Raw genomic sequence first — 18,225 nt, 5'->3', positions numbered from 1 at the left:
TCCTAGAAGGTAGGGGAGAGGTGGCCAGATGACCAGACAACAAAGGGAATGCAGTTCAAAGAGGAAGAGCCATATCTCTAGGGGTAGACAGGAAAACTGTGGAGGAAACATTCAAGCTGGACTACAGAGAACGGAATCGAGTGGAGAAGCTGCTTTCCCAGCTGTGCTCCAGCTCCTTGGATGAAAAGTAAAGCCAGTGTAGGAAATGCGACCTAATGTACTCCCCTCTGGGAGAGTCTTGAAGTCAGGAACCCCTGTTGAACAGTTTAATCCAGCACCCCGAGTTTGCTTCACTACTAGTTCCCTGTATCTTCCTCTTGAGGGATAGTTATAGCATTTGGGGGAATATACTTTAAGAAACAACATGTTAAGTATTATCTTTTCATGGCTCTATATTTTCTATTTAGTTAGTTAGTTAGTTGGTCTTTTTTCAACAGGTCTCCCTGTAGTGCCAGCTGGCCTGGAAATCACTATGTAGACCAGGCTGGCCTTGGACTCACAGAGATATGCTTGCCTCTGCCTCCTGAATGCTGGAACTAAAGGCGTGTGCCACCATGCCGGGTTATATTTTCAATTTTAAAAGGACACAGATAATACCTTAACATTAGATTTGTTTTTTCTGCCTAGGCATAGTAGTGCATGCATTTAATCGTGGTACTTGGGAGGCAAAGACAGGCAGATCTCTGTGAGTTCAAGGCCAGCACGGTCTACATAGTGAGTTACCCCTAACCCCCCAAAAAAGAATGTATTCTATAATTTCCAAAACTTTCCCGACATTTTGTCCAAAGAACAAAAGCAGAGAAAGACATCACATAAACGAGTATCTCTATCGAGAGAGAACACATCTCACCTTCTCTGGTGCAAAGCAGACTGTCTTATCAGGGGAGGGAAACGATGCCTGTCTGACCCAGTTCAGTGTGTCCCAGTTAGGATGTTTACACACACACAGTCATCCTCTCTCCCTCCCTTCCTCTCCAGCCTGCTGACTTAGTTAAAAACACCAGACTTGAATGCAATCGTAAGGTTTCATAAGAAACCCACAAAACATATTTTGCTGTTTAATATTAACCACACAGTGGTGCTTTTAAAAAAGGAGGAAAGGGGCCATTGTATGCCCATCCCACCCTAGGAAGCACAATACTGAATTCTCTGTGAGTTCACAAATGTATACTAGGAATGAGGCATTGTAATCACAACGGAGAGAAAAAGACCAAGCCCCAAGTCCTGCGCCACAGACCAAAGGGGCACACAGACGGCAAACAAACCACAGTGCAGCAAGCCGATGACTCTGTAGCAGGGGCTGAGCAGAAATGTCCAGGCAGGCACAAAAGCTGAGACTCCCTATCGCTACCCACATTTGAGATCAGAAGAGAGGAACCTGAAAATAAGATTTCCCAGAGTTCTTAAAAGATCAAAGAGTATCCCAGGCAAATGAATACGTATATAAATAAATAAGATGGGGTTATAGGGTTAAGTAGTATAAGACAGGCCGAGGCCAGATTGAAAAGAAAAAGTAAGCAGCCAACGTCCAGAGAACTGCATTAATTTTACATATTCCCAAACTATAAAAACTCAGTAAAACTGATTTTTCCCTCTACTAACAAAGCCTTGAAAGTATAGAGACAGATGAACAAACAGTGTCAAGTTTTGGAATGTTGGGGAGCTGATGAATGAGTAGAAATGGCTCAAAATATCTAAATCCTAAGCCAATTGCAGTGAAGCTGAGAATTCAGCAGATTTAAATGATGGAATTCTTATAAAAAGTACAGGAACTGCCGGGCATGGTGGTGCATGCCTTTAGTCCCAACACTCTGGAGGCCAGGCAGGCAGATCTCTATGAGTTCAAGGCCAGCCTGGTCTACATAGTGAGTTCCAGGACAGCTGGGGCTACAGGGAGACCCTGTCTCAAAAAGACTAAAAAAAAAAAAAAAAATTACAGGAACTGGCAGTCCGTTCCGCTCCTGGAGCAGTAGCTCAGGGTGTTAGGGTTAACAACACGGGGGAAACTGCTCAAGAAGTTACAATTCCAGATCCCTCCTACCTGACAGAATTCTGGAGGCTTAGTTACAGAGGAGCATCCATACAAATGCCCAGTGTTTTCTGGAAACAACTCCAGGGAAGGAGATTCAAGGTCAGAGAGGCAACAAAAAATTCCTGAACTGACAGTGAAAGCACCTGGATGATGAGCACGTGTGGGTTCGCTGCAGCATCCTATTTTGACATCTTTGGGATTGCCTGTAATAGGAAAGCAGTGTATCTTGGCTGGGAGGAAACACAACACTGGTTACGGAAGGTACATCGCACAGGCCTTCCCATTCCTTCTCTTCTTGACCACCAACACACTGTCAGGTAGTGGCAAAGAGAGTGGATGCAGTGAAAGGTAAACCTGAGGATACTGATATCAGGAGCTCCACACAAAGAGCCCACAGAGATGGCCCTACAGTTAGACCGCAGTTAGTGATCTTCATCCTACATTTGGTCTTTCCTGACCACATCTTTAAAGAGCTTTATTGAAAGAGAATTCATACATCACACAATTACTCATTTAAAGTATATAATTCAATGTTTTTCGGTTTTGTTCTTAGTATATTTACAGAGTTGAACCACAATCAATTTTAGAACATTTTCTTCTCCCCCAGACAAACCTCATCCCCATTCATAACCATTTTGCATTCCTGGGTCCCCAGCTCTAGGTGGTATTAATCTATTTCCTGTATCTGCCAGCTTGCCTAGTCTGGACAGTTCATAGAAATGAAGTCATATTCTATGTGGTCTTTACTGAGCGGCTTCTTTCACTTACCATAATGTCAGGGTCTTGACAGACTTTTTCCTCCCACTCGTAATCCAGAGCCAACAGAGCCAAGGATCACATGCAGACTGACATCTTGGGAAAGCCCAGAATGAAGTGATAGGCCACAGCAAATGCAAAAAAGCAAACACAAATAAAAGTAGATACTATGTGGAGAGCAGGGAAGGATACCACTGATGTTCCCATTAAAAAATAAAACTGCGGCCGGGCGTTGTAGCACACACCTTTAGTCCCAGCACTCGGGAGGCAGAGGCAGTCGGATCTCTGTGAGTTCAAGGCCAGCCTGGTCTACATAGTGAGTTCCAGGCCATCTGGTGCTACAGGGAGACTCTGTCTCAAAAAGGAAAAAAAAAAAAAAAAAAAAAAAAAACTGCATCCATGAAACAAAAACAGAATAAGAGGAAATGCCCCAAGAACCAAAAGAGCTCTTACGAATTGACACCATAATGGCAGAAATGCTTCTAAAACTCAATAAAAGTATAGAAAGATAAATAATGAGGATATTCATGAAGCAAAATCAAAAGACAAAGATGTAGAAGACAGAATAGAGAAGTTAAGAACATTCTAGTAAACCAGTATAATGGGTCTATATTTGAATAAAACAAATTCCCAAGAAAGAGAGAACACAACAAAATATCGTAACAATGTTATTCAATAAACCGTTGAAGAACTAAAGGGTTCAGGCTGCCAGGTTGAAATGGCTCAGCTTACCAAGATTTTATGAAATTTCAGGAAACTGCAGACAAAGAAAAGATTTCATAAGTTGTCAGACAGGAAGAAAAGCAAAGACGCCTATACACAAAGAATGAGAACAGAACCCCTGACTCCACAGCATGAAGAAGGTGATGAAGAATACCTTGAAAAGGCAAAGGAAATTTATTCCCAATTTAAGCTGCAATATCTAGGTGTGGTGGTTAATCCTGATTGTCAACTTGACTGGATTTAGAATCACCATGGCAACACCTCTGGGATGTCTATAAGGGTGTTTCCAGAAAGGTTTCACTGAGAAGGGAAGACCTGAATGTGGGCAGAACCATTCCACGAGCTGCAAATCCAGACCAAATAAAAAGAAAGCTCGCTAATCACCAGCATTTGTCCCCTGCTTCTGACTGCAGGTGCTGACTGCAGGTACAGTGTGACTGGCTGCTTCATGTACCTGCCGCCAGGACTACCCTACAGTGAGGGGCTGTGCTCTCAAACTATGAGCCAAAATAAATCCTTTTTACCTTGTTACTTTTGTCAGGAACTTTATCGCATCAGTTAGTAACTAATATACTAGTCGAATCATAGATCAAGTTTGAGAACAAAACAAATGCACTTCCAAGTGCACAGGATTGTAGGAATTCTTATTCCATCCCCTTTTTAAAAAAAAAAGCTCCTGGAGGATGTCTTTCATCAAGTGGTTTATAAGAAACAGGTTTCTAGGGGCTGGAGAGTGCTCAGCAGTTAAGAGCACTGGCTGCTCTTGCAGAGGACCCAGGTTTGGTTCCCAGCACCCACATGGCAACTAACAACCATCTGTAAATCCACTTCCAGGGGATCTGACACCCTCTTCTAACCTCTGCAGGCATTGCACAACACAGGTGCACTTACAAATATGCAGGCAATACACTCACACACATAAACGTAAGAATAATAAATTGTTTTTAAAAAAGAAAAGAAACAGGTTTCTAGGGCATGGTGGCTCACGCCTTTCATCCCAGCACTCAAGAGGCAAAGGTAGGTGGATCTCCAAGAGATCGAGGCCAGCTTGGTCTATGTGGTGATTCCAGGTCAGCTAGGGCTACAGGGAGACCTATCTCAAATAAATTAAAACAAAATAAAATAAAATTTAACAAAGGAAGGAAGGAAAGAAGGAAGAAAAGAAAAAGAAACAGGTTTCTAGGGCAGAGACAAGCAGGGGACCAGCACAATCACCACACATAGAAACTAAGCAGACTTAGAAAAAGCATTGGTTTATAGGACAGACATGCTGACAACAGTCATTACCAGTCACCCACTGCCACTAAGCCCTTTTTGTGTTATGGCTCTGATTTAAATGTATGATTAATAAGTTTCAAACACAGAAAAGCAGACCCCCTCCTATACCCACTTCCCAGATTCAACAACTGTCCGAAATCTGGCATATTGACTTAATCTCCATTTTTCTAATTTTTCCTCTGGTTAAGTATTCTTCAGTTCCACATCACAGCATTTCATCTCTATGTACCTCAAAATCCAGTTCCATATCACCTATCTTTTATAATATCACACCTAAAAATATTAATAATTTATTTTTATCACCTAACACTTCATCCTTGATCCAATTTCCCAAGATCTTAAAAAAAAGCATTCCACCCCTCCCCCCAATTCATACTAAATCCCTAACCAACTCCCAACATCAAAATGTAACTATAACTGGAGACAAGGCCTTTAAAGGGGTAATAAAGTTGGCTTTGTATTAAGATGGCCCTAATCTGATTGGTATCTCTTTAAAGAAGAGGAAGCTTAAAAAAAAAAAAAAGAAAAGAAAAGAAAAGGAAACTATGATACAGAAACCAGGGACACATGCAGAAGGACAGCCATGTGGAAGGGGCAACCAACCTGCAAGTCAAAGAGAAGGCTTTGGGGGACTGGACAGATAGCTCAGTGGTTAAGAGCACTGGCTGCTCTTGCAGAGCACCCCACACAGTGGCTAATAATCATTTGTAATTCCAGTTCCAGGGGATCTGATGCCCTCTTCTGACCCCCACTGGACACTATACCCATGTTGTGCACTTAACATTCATGTAGGCAAATCACTCCTATATATAAAATAAAAATGAATTAATTACATAAAATTTTTAAAGAAAGGAACTTCAGAGGAAACCAACCCCATTGGGACCTTAAGCTTGAACTTCCCACTTCCGTAACTGTGAGAAAAGTTTGTGTTTAAGCCACCCAAGTCTGCGGTATTCTGTTATGGCAGTTCCAGCACACTAAGAATAGTCTATGCAAATCAAAGGTTCATGTATTACTGTTAGTTATAATTTTTTAGGTGGGGCCTTGCTATTTTACCTTTGAATTCATGGCCTCAAGCAATTGTCCTGCCTTATAAGTCCTCAGTACCTGGAATTACAGGTGAGCACTGTGTCTGGTTCCGATTATAAGTCTTAAGTCACTATATTTTTTTTCATGTCATTAACTTGTTTCAGAAGCCAAGCCAGTTGTCCATCAGAAAGTTCTATATTCTGAATTTATCCGTTTACTTCCTTAGAGTGCCATATAACCTCTCACTCTTTCCTGTATGCTTCCGGTAAATCTAAGTTAACCCTAGGTGCTGGATTTGATTTAGGGGTCAAATGTTATGTCAGAACAGACCCTAGATGCTCATGCATACTCTTTTCAACCTAACAAAAAATGCATGGGAAAATTTGGTCCAGATTGCTCTTGACCACATGCTGAAGGAAGAGCTGCTCACCTCCTCCTCGGTGTTAGCTGATGGCATTGACTTCATCCTATAGAACAGTCTGGCTCTGACCCATTTCCTAGGAACTGGAGGTGGGCCAGAAGGAGACTGCAATCAGAAAAGATAGGGAAGTCCACTCTCTGACCACATTCCGGTCGGATATCCTGGCCTGTCCATACTGTAATCCTCGGATAACCCAGTTATAGACAGCCTATGTCTCCTCAGATTTGCCTGAAATCTTGCCTACTTACTTTCTCACTGGAGCCTTCTGTAATCCCCAGGGAGATAAAAAACAAATCTGTGACCCAGAGTTTACATCTGCTAGGTTTGTGCTTGCTTCTGTTTTTAAAAAATGAAACAGCATATATTTAAATAATGCAAACATGGTTGGTTAAATCATGACAAAAAGAAAGGGAAAGAGAACATAAAAGTCAGGATAATCGTTGCCTTGGGTGAGGAGGGGACACAAGCTGTTTCTAGGGTATCTATAACTTTGATTCGCTTTAATTGGATGGTGGATACATCATTTTCACTCTAGTCTTCCTTAGACTTTAAAGAACTCCTTGGTATGCATGTTTTGTGTTAGTTTTGTTTTTCTGTAAGTAATCCACTGTGGCTAGGTCATGGGGCTTCCAGATAGAGATGCAACTGGGCAGACTAGAAATGGAGCTTACTCGAAGGTAAATGAGCACCTCAGCAATGCTCTTATGGGAGTATTATCAGGGAATATTTATTCCCAAGATCAATTAAGATGACTTTCTCACAATCTATCCATCAAGAACAAGAGAGGAAAAAAATTTTTTTTTCTACTAAGTTACCTCACAAAATATCTGACATCTTAAGCCTCTCCCTGGGAAACCTAATAATATGTCTGGATGTATTTTTCCAGTGAGAGGAGTTTCAACTTGCCCTAGAGAATATGTTTGCCTCAAATTCGTAAATGGTACAAAGCTGGGTGGAAGGCAGAACAAATGCTCTGGATGACAGAGCTGGGATATAGCTTGGTGAGCTGGAGTGACAGGTCCAATCTAGCCCAATTTATAATAACATCTACTGTTTGTTGAGAATATAGGATTTTCCAAGAGCTTTACATAATTTGTCTCATTTAATCCTCACAACCACACCGCAAAGTCAAGGCCTAGGAATGTAACTTGTCCAAGGTCATAAAGCAAGTTAACAGCAGAATCACAATTGTACCCTAGGTTTTCAGATGCAAATTTTAATCTCAAGTGAGATTCCTTCAGCAACCAAAATACAAACATTTAAAACTGAGCAGCTTGTCATCCTCAGGAAACTGACCCCCAACCTTGACCCCTTTGAGCACAGGAAAGTATCAACACCTCCAAAGAATGATCAGAACAAATGGATGTAATTAATGTAGCACTTGGGGACCCCCTGGCAGATGCCAAAGAACCTCGATCTGCCCTCAAGAACAAGCTGTAAACCATCCCCAGCTCAGCTCAGCCATGTCTGCCTTCTTGTATATATTTAGGACTCAGTAAAACTCAAGGTTTACAGTTTTATTTGGGGATCCCTCTCCACAAAGACTGCTGAGCAAAACCCCAGGCAAGTTGTTTCCCACCTTCTATTTCTCTCCTCCTCAGGGTCACTGTTACTTGATGGGTGTGTGTAGCCTCTCTGAGAGAACAGCACAGGCAGCTCCAGCACAGTCTTACCCAATGGAGCAATCTCCAAAGACTGCCAAAGAATTTTAATGAAAACCAGAAAACCCGTGGCTGCCAAGCCGGACTGCAGTCCAGGCCCAACAGCCCCTCCCTCTGCAGCTAAGAACCCCTGAGCCAGCTTCCTCCCCAAGTGCAGGGAAGAAAATTCAGTAATGTCTTTCACAGCAGCACTTTCTGGGGCTATTTAGGTTAGAACAAGGCATGTGCTAACTGCAACAGGACTCAGGACCCTGGGAAGAACAGGGTGTGACTGCAGCAGATCTGTCCCAACAGATTATGAAACAGTCATTCAAGAAAAAAAAACTCATCTTTCCTTCTGCCAAAGCTGCCTGCTGGCCTGCCTGCCTGCCTGCCCACAGCTGCAGACAAGGCTAGTGGGGAATCTTAACAAGCTTAAAGGGACCAGGTTTCAAATAGTTGAGAACCAGAGGAATGAAACTAGCATCTGGAAGAACCACCACTGTCAGGGGGGCTGATCTCCCTTCATGTTCACTATGAGGTAGGGATTGTGAACAGCATATGACAGAAAAGAATACTAACTCTGGATAACTTTCCCAAGATGCCAAGTGGAAACCAAGACTGAATGGGTAAGGCACATCACAGATACAAACTAAAGGGGGCTGCGGATAGTGCTCAGTTGGTAGAGTGCTTGCCTAGGATTCACAAGACCCTAGGTTAGAGTCTCACCCAGCACCACATAAACTGGGCATGGTGGTATATGCCCATAATCTCAGCACTCAGGAGGTGGACACAAGGGGCCTAGTAGTTCAAGGTCATCCTACATAGTGACTTTGAGGCCAGCCTGTACTACATGAGACCCTGTCTTTTTTTACTATTAATTTTTTCCTTTTATGTGCATGAATGTATTGCCTACATGTTTGTAAGTGCACTCATATCATACAGTACCCACAGAGGTCAGAAGAGGGCATCAGATACCCTGGAACTGGAATTATAGCTGGTTGCTAGCCACCATGTGGGTGCTGGGAACTGAACCAGGGTCCTCTGCAAGAACCACCAGTGCTCTCAACTACTGAGCCATCTCTCCAGCCCAGAGACCTTGTCTTAATAAAAGAAAATGCAAGCTCAAGCCAGGCATGGTGGCTCATACCTGTAACCTCAGCACTGGAAAGCTGAAGCAGGAACACTGCTGGGAGTTTGAGGCCAGCTTATATTTCATAGTAAATTCCAGGCCAGACTGGACTATAGAATGAGCCCCTGTCTCAAACACACAAACAAACAAAAAAATCCTGTGTGTGAGGCCCTGGACTTGATCACCAGCACTGGGAAGGTGGAGAGTCAAACTCAATATCCTGACCTGCCTTCCCTAATAAAAAGAATGATCATTAACTGCACACTGTGTCTAGCACTAAGCTAAGCCTTTTACACACATCCTATCATTTAATCCTCAAAACAATCAGATAAGGCTCATTTTTATCCCCATTTTACCATGATCAAACTAAGGTTTTGCTGTTAATTGGCAGAGCCAAGGCAAATGTATCACCAGGATTAGAACCCGAGACTATCTAACTCTAGTTTCTACCTTAAAACCCTCTAGCAGCCTACAGAGGGAAATAACTTAGGCCATCATGACAAGCAAACATCACACAGAGCACTCTCCTTCTCAACGGGAAATCCATATTCCAGGCTTACCTTTCAGTCTTTTCTGACACCCTTCGGTAGAATCACAAAACTTTTGGCACTGGGAAGGCTGATTATTACATCTCTGCCTTCCCACACACATGTGCTCTGCTGACCCTGTACGTGTGTAGGAGGAGGCTGGTGCCATGAGCCAGAGACCCCGGTGTATGAGGGGTTGACAGCTCCTTCGTGCACACTGCTCCAGCAGCTCACACAACCTCACAGTGGCCCCACCTAACCACACATAGGCTCATTTTGTATTCTCAACAGGAGACCACATGCTTCTACCTAGAGAAACTGATTTCCCAAGGGAGACAGCTGTCTAGACAGAATATTCCAATTCATCCTGACAAGATATGTGCCACTTGATATCTGGTTTGCTCACTTAGACTTGTTCAGTGCCCCAGTGAAGGCTCTGAGCTTGGCATTTCTGGGATTTCATACTGAGCATCACCCAGCCCAACAGCTCATGCCGAGTTAGAACTGTCTTCCCAACCAGGCAAGAGTCACCTAGGGTGGTGGGAGGATCACAGGCATCTGATACTAGGCTTTGGGCCATACACACACACAGGCACAACACACAGTTTCATGAAGCAGGCTGAAACTTGACAGAACTCTTCGATGTACACAGAATGAAGCATCAATGAAAACATTCTGTGAGGCAGACAGGATTGCCATTAGGCAAATGCACTAACTGAAGGCTAAAGAGGTAATATGATTTGCCTAAAGGCACACAGGAAGGGGCAAAGCTCAAGTTCTTGTTTTTGTTTATTTGGTTGGTTTTGTCTGTTTTAGAGATAGGGTCTCATTTAGGCCAGGCTGGCCTTGAAATTGCTATGTAGCCCCGCCCCCTGTGTGTGTGTGTGTGTGTGTGTGTGTGTGTGTGTGTGTACTTTGAGACAGGTCTTGTTATGTAACTCACACTAGCCTTGAACTCACAATCTTCATGCTTCCTGTGTGCTGGAATTACAGGAATTACAGGTATGTGCCACCACATCCAACTTCAAATCTGTTTTTTTTTAATTTTTTTATTTTATTTTATGTGTGTGCGTGTATTGCCTGCATGTAGGTAAGTGCACCTGTGTCATGCAATGCCTGCGGAGGTCAGAAGATGCTGTCGATCCCCTGGGACTGGAGTTACGGATGGTTGTTAGCTGCCATGTGGGTGCTGGGATTTGAACCTGGGTCTTCTGCAAGAACAACCAGTATTCTTAAACGCTGAGCCATCTCTCCAGCCCCCAAAACTGTTCTTAATATGGCTCCAATATGCTTTCACTCTGTCAATGATGAAGTGAGCGATCAAGACAGGCCTCTCTGAAGAAGGGGGATTCCAACTGAGACTTGAAAAATGAGAATGAGCCAGCCACTTGGGAAGTGTGGGCAATGGCTGGAGAGATGGCTCAGTGGTTCAGAGCACTGGCTGCTCTTGCAGAGGATCCAGGGTCAGCTCCCAGCACCCATATGATGGCTAACAACCACCCATAACTCTAGTTCCAGGGAATCTGATGCTCTCTTTTGGCCTCTGCAAGCTTTGCATGACATGGGTATATTTACATACATACAGACAAAACATACATATAAAATAAACAAATACAACAAAAAGTCTTTTAAGGAAAAAAGAGAAAAGTATGGGTAGAAAGAACAGGAAATACAAGGACCAACTGCAGGAAGAGGCTTGGTATGGTCAGAGAACACACAGGAGGCCCAGGACCAGCACTGAGTGCAATAGGGAAGGTAGATGGTTCAGAGGAGGTAGGGCCTTGTTAACCACGGGAAATAGCTTGTGCTCGAGGGACAGTGAAATCAAAGGTTTAATCAGGGAAATGACATGACCTGATTCATGTTTTAAGATAATAATGAGGGGCTGGAGAGATGGCTTAGTTAAGAGCACCTGTGTCATGCAGAGGACCCGAGATCAATTCCCAGCACCCACATAGTGGCTAAAAACCGCCCGTAACTCCAGTTCCAGGGTATCTGACACCTTCTTCTGACGTCCATGGGCACTGCACAACATAGATGCATTTACACACATGCAGGCAATACACTCATACACATAAAATAAAATAATATTAAAATTTTTAAAAAAGCAATACTGGGCTGGCAAAAAAGCTGTCTGTAAAACACTTGCTCTGCAAACAGAAGGACTTGAGCTTGATCCTCAGAATCTAAGAGTGAGAGTAAGAGAGAGAGAATACTGATGATCGTGCCATAATAAAATCCATTATTGCGTGTGCATAATAACTTTAAAAATTAATTTAAAAAATATTAGGACTGAAGCCGGGTATGGTGGCACATGTCTTTAATCCCAGCACTCAGGAGGCAGAGACTGAACTCTGTGAGTTCAAGGCCAGCCTGGTCTACATAGTGAGTTCCAAGACAGCTGGGGCTACAGGGAGACACTGTCTCAAAAGGTCAAAAAAAAAAAAATAGGACTGGCAGGATAAAGTCGCTTCACCGTCAATCCTGATGACCTGAGCATCTGCCTAGAACCTCCATGGTAGAGACAGGAAAGCACCAACTGGGACCTCCATACCCATGTTGTGGTATGCACAGATGCACACACTAACATACACATAAAAATAAATAAATATAATAAAAAATTTAAGATATATAAAAAATAATACTAAAACAATGAGAATATATGAAGGAGGTAAGAGTTAGGGATAAGGAGAGAGGATGGGGACTTGGGCCCTGGTAAGAGCAGTGAGAGATGGACTTTATATTTGGGGGTAGGATTGAAAAAAAAAAAAAACAACTTGCTGATGGATTGTATGTGAATGAGGATGGGAATTAACTCCAAGGTGATAGTAAATTTTAAGAGAAAGACTAGAGGAGAAGCAGAATATTCATGAGGCAACCATGTTGTTTCTATATCACATCATGAAGAAAAAAGGAAGTAAAGCCAGTTGGATTTACTCAAGAGAAGCTATGAACTTAAAGGCTAGAAGCTGCTTAACTGGGCAAAGGGAAAGTGGTTGAGGGTCAGGATAGAAGGTGGACTGGAAGAATCTGAAAACTTGCCTTAGGAAATAGGGATGCGACTTATGCCATATGGCCATCACTGCCAAGCCAGAACCATGGTGCAGAAGAGATAGAAGAAAGGAGTTCAGGGTGGTGTAAAGAGGGGTTGTCTTGTGGTCAGAGTTAGGAAAAATGGAATGAGCTGCCTCAGGACTTGGGGGAAGGGACTGTTGACTCCCTGTCACTGGCAAACAAACCATAGCTGGAAAGATGGCCCAGTGGGTAATATGGTTGCCACATAAGCATGAGGGCCTGATTTCAGATCCCCAGAACCCGTGTAAAGGCAGACACAGCAGTACACATCTGCAATCCAATGCTCCTACAGTGAGATGAAAGGTGGAGACAGAATTCCCAAGTCTGTGGGCCAGATGCCCTGGTTAATGAGGCACAGATCAAGGAGGATGGGGAGGACCAATGCCCAAGGTTGTCCCTCTGACCTCCACACACATACACATGTGGCACAAGTACAGACACACAAAAGCACATACGCACACAGATTAAAAAAATAAAATACTCTGGGTGATCCCTTAGCTAGATGTTTGGAGAAAGAGTTAAGGACTGAGTCAATAAAATCCTAATCTCTCAATTTGTGTAGTTTTAAGATAAAATTAGTCTGGCCTTCAGGACTGAAATTTCCCCAACCAGGCAGAAGTTCCTTTGTATGTCTTGCTTCTCAGAAGGCAAGTAAGGATAATATTAGCTAGTTTCAGTCATAAAAGGAATCTTAGTTTACTTCTAAATGTCATACAAGATCCTGAAAGGTACTCTGGTGTAGGTAGAGGCACAGTTAGGAACTGGATATCTCAGTTTATTAAAAAATAATGTGTATCTCCGTTTTTCTATTTGAAATATGGAGAAAATCTGATCATGGTGGCTCATGCCTATAAACCTAACACTTGGGAGGCTGAGGCAAGAGGACTGTTGAGGACAAAGCCAGCCTGGGCTACAGACCTTGTCTCAAAAGAACAAAAATAAAGTGTGGGGGGTAATATCCAATTCAGGATGTTGGACCAAAGCCTGGTTCTGACACATTGCAAGAATCATGATAGCTAACATCTATTGTATAGCTCCTGTCTATATGCTAGGCATGTGCTGCATGCATTTTTTTCATTAAATCCTTTGGCTTACCAGAAGACATCCTCTATTATTATCCTTGTTTTAAAAAGAGGAAACTAATTTCCAGAGGTTAAGAAGCAAGTCATATAACTAGTAATTGTGCAAATTAGGGAAAAATTTAAAAACTTCAAAAGTTAAAAAGAACAGAGAAAACCATATTTAGATAATTTGAAAAAAGCAACCAACCACTGAATTTAGTAAATAATTCAATTACTAGCTAAACATTTAATAAACATTTATTGAACATATAAATGAATAGTTGATTGAATGAATGATTCCAACAAACATTTATTGAGTTTCTGCCAGTCAAGAGTATCAAGAAACTAGCATTAAAGAGAATTTATGGCCCAACAAGATGACTCAGTGGGAAAAAGCACTTGCTGCACAAGCCTGATAATCTGAGTTTGATCTCTGGAATCCACATAAAAGTATAAGGAAAGTTGGGGCTGGAGAGATGGCTCAGCAGTTAAGGGCACTGACTACTCTTGCAAAGGACTCAGGTTTGATTCCCAGAACCCACATGTCAGCTAACAATAGTCCATTAACTCCAGTTCCAGGGCCCTCTTCTAGCCTCCATGGGCTTTGCACAACATGGGTGCACTGACATACATGTAAGCAAAAAACTCATACACATAAAAAATAAAAATTTTAAATAAAATTTAAAAACATTTTTAATTAGATGGAAAGAACTGACTCTGGAAAGTCATCCAAGTGTGCTTTGTGGCCACACATGCCCACATACATACCGTATACAATACACACACACACACACACACACACACACACACACACACACACCATACACAATAAGCAGAATTTGCATGAATTTAATTAGTTTGCCATTAAAACCATAGTCTTAACACTGCAGATAAATTGCCAACATAAAAAGGTCCTAAGAAATATATTTTTTATATTCAGACTATAAAAAACTAGAATTACTGTTGTTCTTGCTCAAGGAAGTGAAATATGTTAAAAGGACACACCCAGAGACTGGAGAGATGGCTTAGGGATTAATCTTGCAGAGGACCAAGGTTCAGTTTCCAGCACCCATATGGCAGATAATGACCACTTTAACTCAAGTCCAGGGGATCTGACCCCATCTTCTGACCTCCACATGAATGCACCTACCTAAATGCAGGCAAGACATTCATACACATAAAATAAAAATAATATTTTTTAAATAATAAAAATTTTTTTTTTTAATTTTCAAAGGGGGACTGGGTAGATGGCTCAGCGGTTAAGAGCACTGGCTGTTCTTGAAGAATACCTAGGTTCAAATCCCAGCACCCACATGGTGGCTAAAAACCATCTGTGACTCCAGTGCCAGGGGATCTGATGTCCTCTTCTGTTCTCTGGAGGCATTGCATGACACTGGTGCACTTACACACATGCAGGCAATACACATACACTTAAAATAAAAATAACAAATAAAATTTTTTTTAATGTCTTAAAGAACACACCCAGCAATAGGCAGGACTCAAGAGCAAACAACAAATGGAAGCCAAGCAGGAAGAAAGCCACAAAGAAAGCAGTGCTGCAGATGGATTTTATCTTAAAAGCCCCTGCCCCCCCCCCCGGCCGGAAACCCATGGATTAAAATTTTGATGACCAAGAAGATACTACCAGGAAGTGGAAGAACTGTTAAGAGGCGGCAGAACCTTTAAGAGGTTAGATCACCAGGAGCACACTCCTGAAGGGGACTGCCAGGCAACAGTCCCTCCTCTGTCTTTTCTTTTTGATCCCTGACCAGGAAATTAGCAGCTTTGCCCCACAATGCATTCCCACCATGATGTGTTGTCTTGCCACCAAAAGCAAAGGGGCCATTCCTTGCAATAATGAACTTATAAAGAAGGCTTATCGTGACTCCATAACTTTGGAGGTTCCAGCCCATGACTGATTGGGCAGATTCCTTTGGGTAAGGAGAAATGTAAAAGTCAAAGACTGAAAATACTGGGCTGGAGATTCAGGCACAGTGCTTGCCTAGTATGCGAGAGGCTCTAGTTTTGATTCTCAGCATGGAAGAAAGAAAGAGAGAGGCAGAGGAGAGGGGGAGGAAGAGGGAAGAGAAGACAGTGAAGGAGAGAGGAGTGGAGAGATGGAAAGGGAGAGAGACGAGGGGAGGAAGGGGAGGAGAAAAGGCTGACTTTAGTGGGAGTTTGTCCATGCCCTTCACTGGAATTGGGAAGGAAAACACTCTTCAAGGAACACTTGGATGAATGCTTTAATGAGGAAGAAGAAATAATCTTCACAAATTTTGGCAATAGAGGAAGGAGAGGGAAAGAACAGTAGTGTGGGAAGGAGAAGCAAAGGACTCTTGATAAAAGATGAGGAGCAGGTGATGAAAGGAAAGGAAAAACTGAAGGGAAAAGCCAGATGGAAGAGACTCAAGAAAGAAGCAGGAGGCCAGGCAGTCAGATCAAAAAGGACCAGGACCAAACACACAAGAGAAAGCTACCTCTGGGAGAGGAGGCGTCACTTTCTACTTTGAAACAGCAACGAAGGAGAGAGGGATATATACACATTGTGAGAGGTTAATCGTGACGCTTGAAGAATATAGACAGTCATCAGGTTGGGTAACGTCATTTTAAACTTAGATTGGTTTTCTTTTGTAAAAATATTTATTATTTTTATATGTATGAGTGCATCACCTGCATGTATGTAAGTGCACCCATGTGGTACAATACCCATGGAAGTCAGAAGAGGGTATTGGATCCCCACAACTGGAGTTATAGATGGTTGTTAGCCACAATGTGGTTGTTGGGAATCGAACCCGGGTCCTCTGAATAGCAGTCAGTGCTCTTAACCACTGAGCCATCTCTCCAGCCCAATATTGATTTTCTTAAGCCATTTATAAATGTATATAGAAAAGGGTACTTGCCATTTGGATATCAGTTCCACACAGGTAGAAATTCGTCTTACTAAGATGCTGGTTACACTTTTCTTCTTAATCTGGATACTGGTGACACTGAAGTTCAGTTTGAAAATTTCATCAAGCTATACACTTATCTAAACATGTGCTATTTTTCCCACAGCCCAATGAAAGCCTCATTTATTTAATCTGGATTTTCCTCTACATGATATGAAATAATTATTAATACCTTATGTGAACCAACCCAGTAGCCTAAATTCAAAGGATACAACTACAGCACTGTGAACTGAAATCCAAGGACCTTGGTTTCATTATATGGAGAAATTTTGCTCACAATGAATACATTTTTTAAAAAAATCTAGGTAGGTAGATTATTTCTTAGAATGATCTCTATAAATGTGTTTTGGAATGTCTTTGATACCAGGCATGATGGTGCACGCCTTTAATCCCAGCATTTGGGAGGCAGAGGCAGGCAGACCTCTGTGAGTTCAAAGCCAGCCTGGTCAATGTTGTGAATTCCAGGCCAGCTGGGGCTATGGGGCAACCCTGTCTCAAAAAAAGAAAAAAGAAAAAGAAGTAATTTTGACTTCAAAAATCAATGCATTACCATTGTCAGTAAAGCATTCAAATCACATAAGAAAGGGAAGGGAAACAGAAAGGGAAGAAGGCTTTGCAAGGTGCTGAGCACTTAGTGAACTGGTTGTTCCTATCAGTCAGAACTAAAGCATTATGCAGGAAAGATATTTGCTTTAGACAGAATTTGGATTGAAGTCAAATCCATGCATGATTGTTCTTTCAGAATTCCCCCAGTTCTCTGGCTCACAAACCCCAGGAAGCCTCAGAATACAGTTTGAAACACAACTTTAAAATGACTATGTAAAAGGAAAAGCCTCTACCGCATATGGAGAGAACCTCCCAGCTGCCTACACAAGCTTATCAGGTTCACAGGCACCAGTCAGGCCATCACATCTTCAAGGAATCTTTGATGCCTAATAGACTTCTACTGTGCACATTAACATTTCTAAATACTCAGATAGTGTGGGGTAACGCAGGCTTGTCATCCCAGCGCTCCAAAGGCTGAGGCAGGAAGACTGCAAATTCAAGGTCAACCTAGTCAGGCCAGCTGGAGCTATAGGGAGACCCTGTTCAGGGAGATCCTGCCTTAAAAAAAAAAAAAAAAAAAAAAAGTGTTCAGAGACATTTGAAGACAGTAGCAGAGCAGTTGGCTTTCCTGGCACACATCTACATATCAACATTTCTGTCTTGTGAAAACACAAGACATCAGAAGGCTTGGGCATGGGTCTGGCTCAGTCACTGAGTTCCCACTTGTCACCAAGAGTATCAACCACTGAAAGAGAGACTTTTTGATCCATTTATTCTGCAAACAGCTATTGAGTAAACTGTGAATGTCAAGGCCAGAATGAGAAAACACAGATGAAGACATGGTCCCTGCCCACAGGAGCTCACACACTAACAGAGAAGCACAGTGCAAGCACTTAGCTAAGTTGGAATAAAGGGTTCTGAGCACAGGCAACACTTGAGCCTGACTCAACCCCTAACTGACTGGATTATCTTTGGCAATTTTTTTAGCTTAATCTCTCCAAACTTAGTTTCCCCAGCTAGAAAACTAGGATGGTAGTGATTGTGCTACCATCAGAAT

The 18,225-nt window shown here is 42.4% G+C and overlaps 1 protein-coding gene across 4 annotated transcripts in view; it reads right to left on the bottom strand.

Moving 5' to 3' along the window:
• Rab30 (RAB30, member RAS oncogene family) overlaps positions 1 to 18,225 on the bottom strand; it is a 99,995-nt gene that overhangs the window by 48,229 nt on the left and 33,541 nt on the right. Inside the window, exon 1 of one of the 4 annotated variants that reach the window (XM_008844192.3) lies at positions 7,819 to 8,199. The exons of 1 other annotated variant lie outside the window; for it this stretch is intronic. The gene's annotated coding sequence lies outside the window, so the exon portion shown is untranslated. Of the gene's footprint in view, positions 1 to 850; positions 870 to 2,800; positions 2,850 to 7,818; positions 8,200 to 18,225 lie in introns of those variants that run through there. 2 more of the 4 variants (XM_017800901.2, XM_029568831.1) reach the window with 2 other exon arrangements.

The sequence above is a fragment of the Nannospalax galili genome, unplaced genomic scaffold, assembly GCF_000622305.1.
Source record: "Nannospalax galili isolate Female #2095 unplaced genomic scaffold, S.galili_v1.0 scaffold278, whole genome shotgun sequence".
Taxonomy (NCBI): Eukaryota; Metazoa; Chordata; class Mammalia; order Rodentia; family Spalacidae; genus Nannospalax; species Nannospalax galili.
This window is presented reverse-complemented; position numbering and strand designations above follow the sequence as displayed.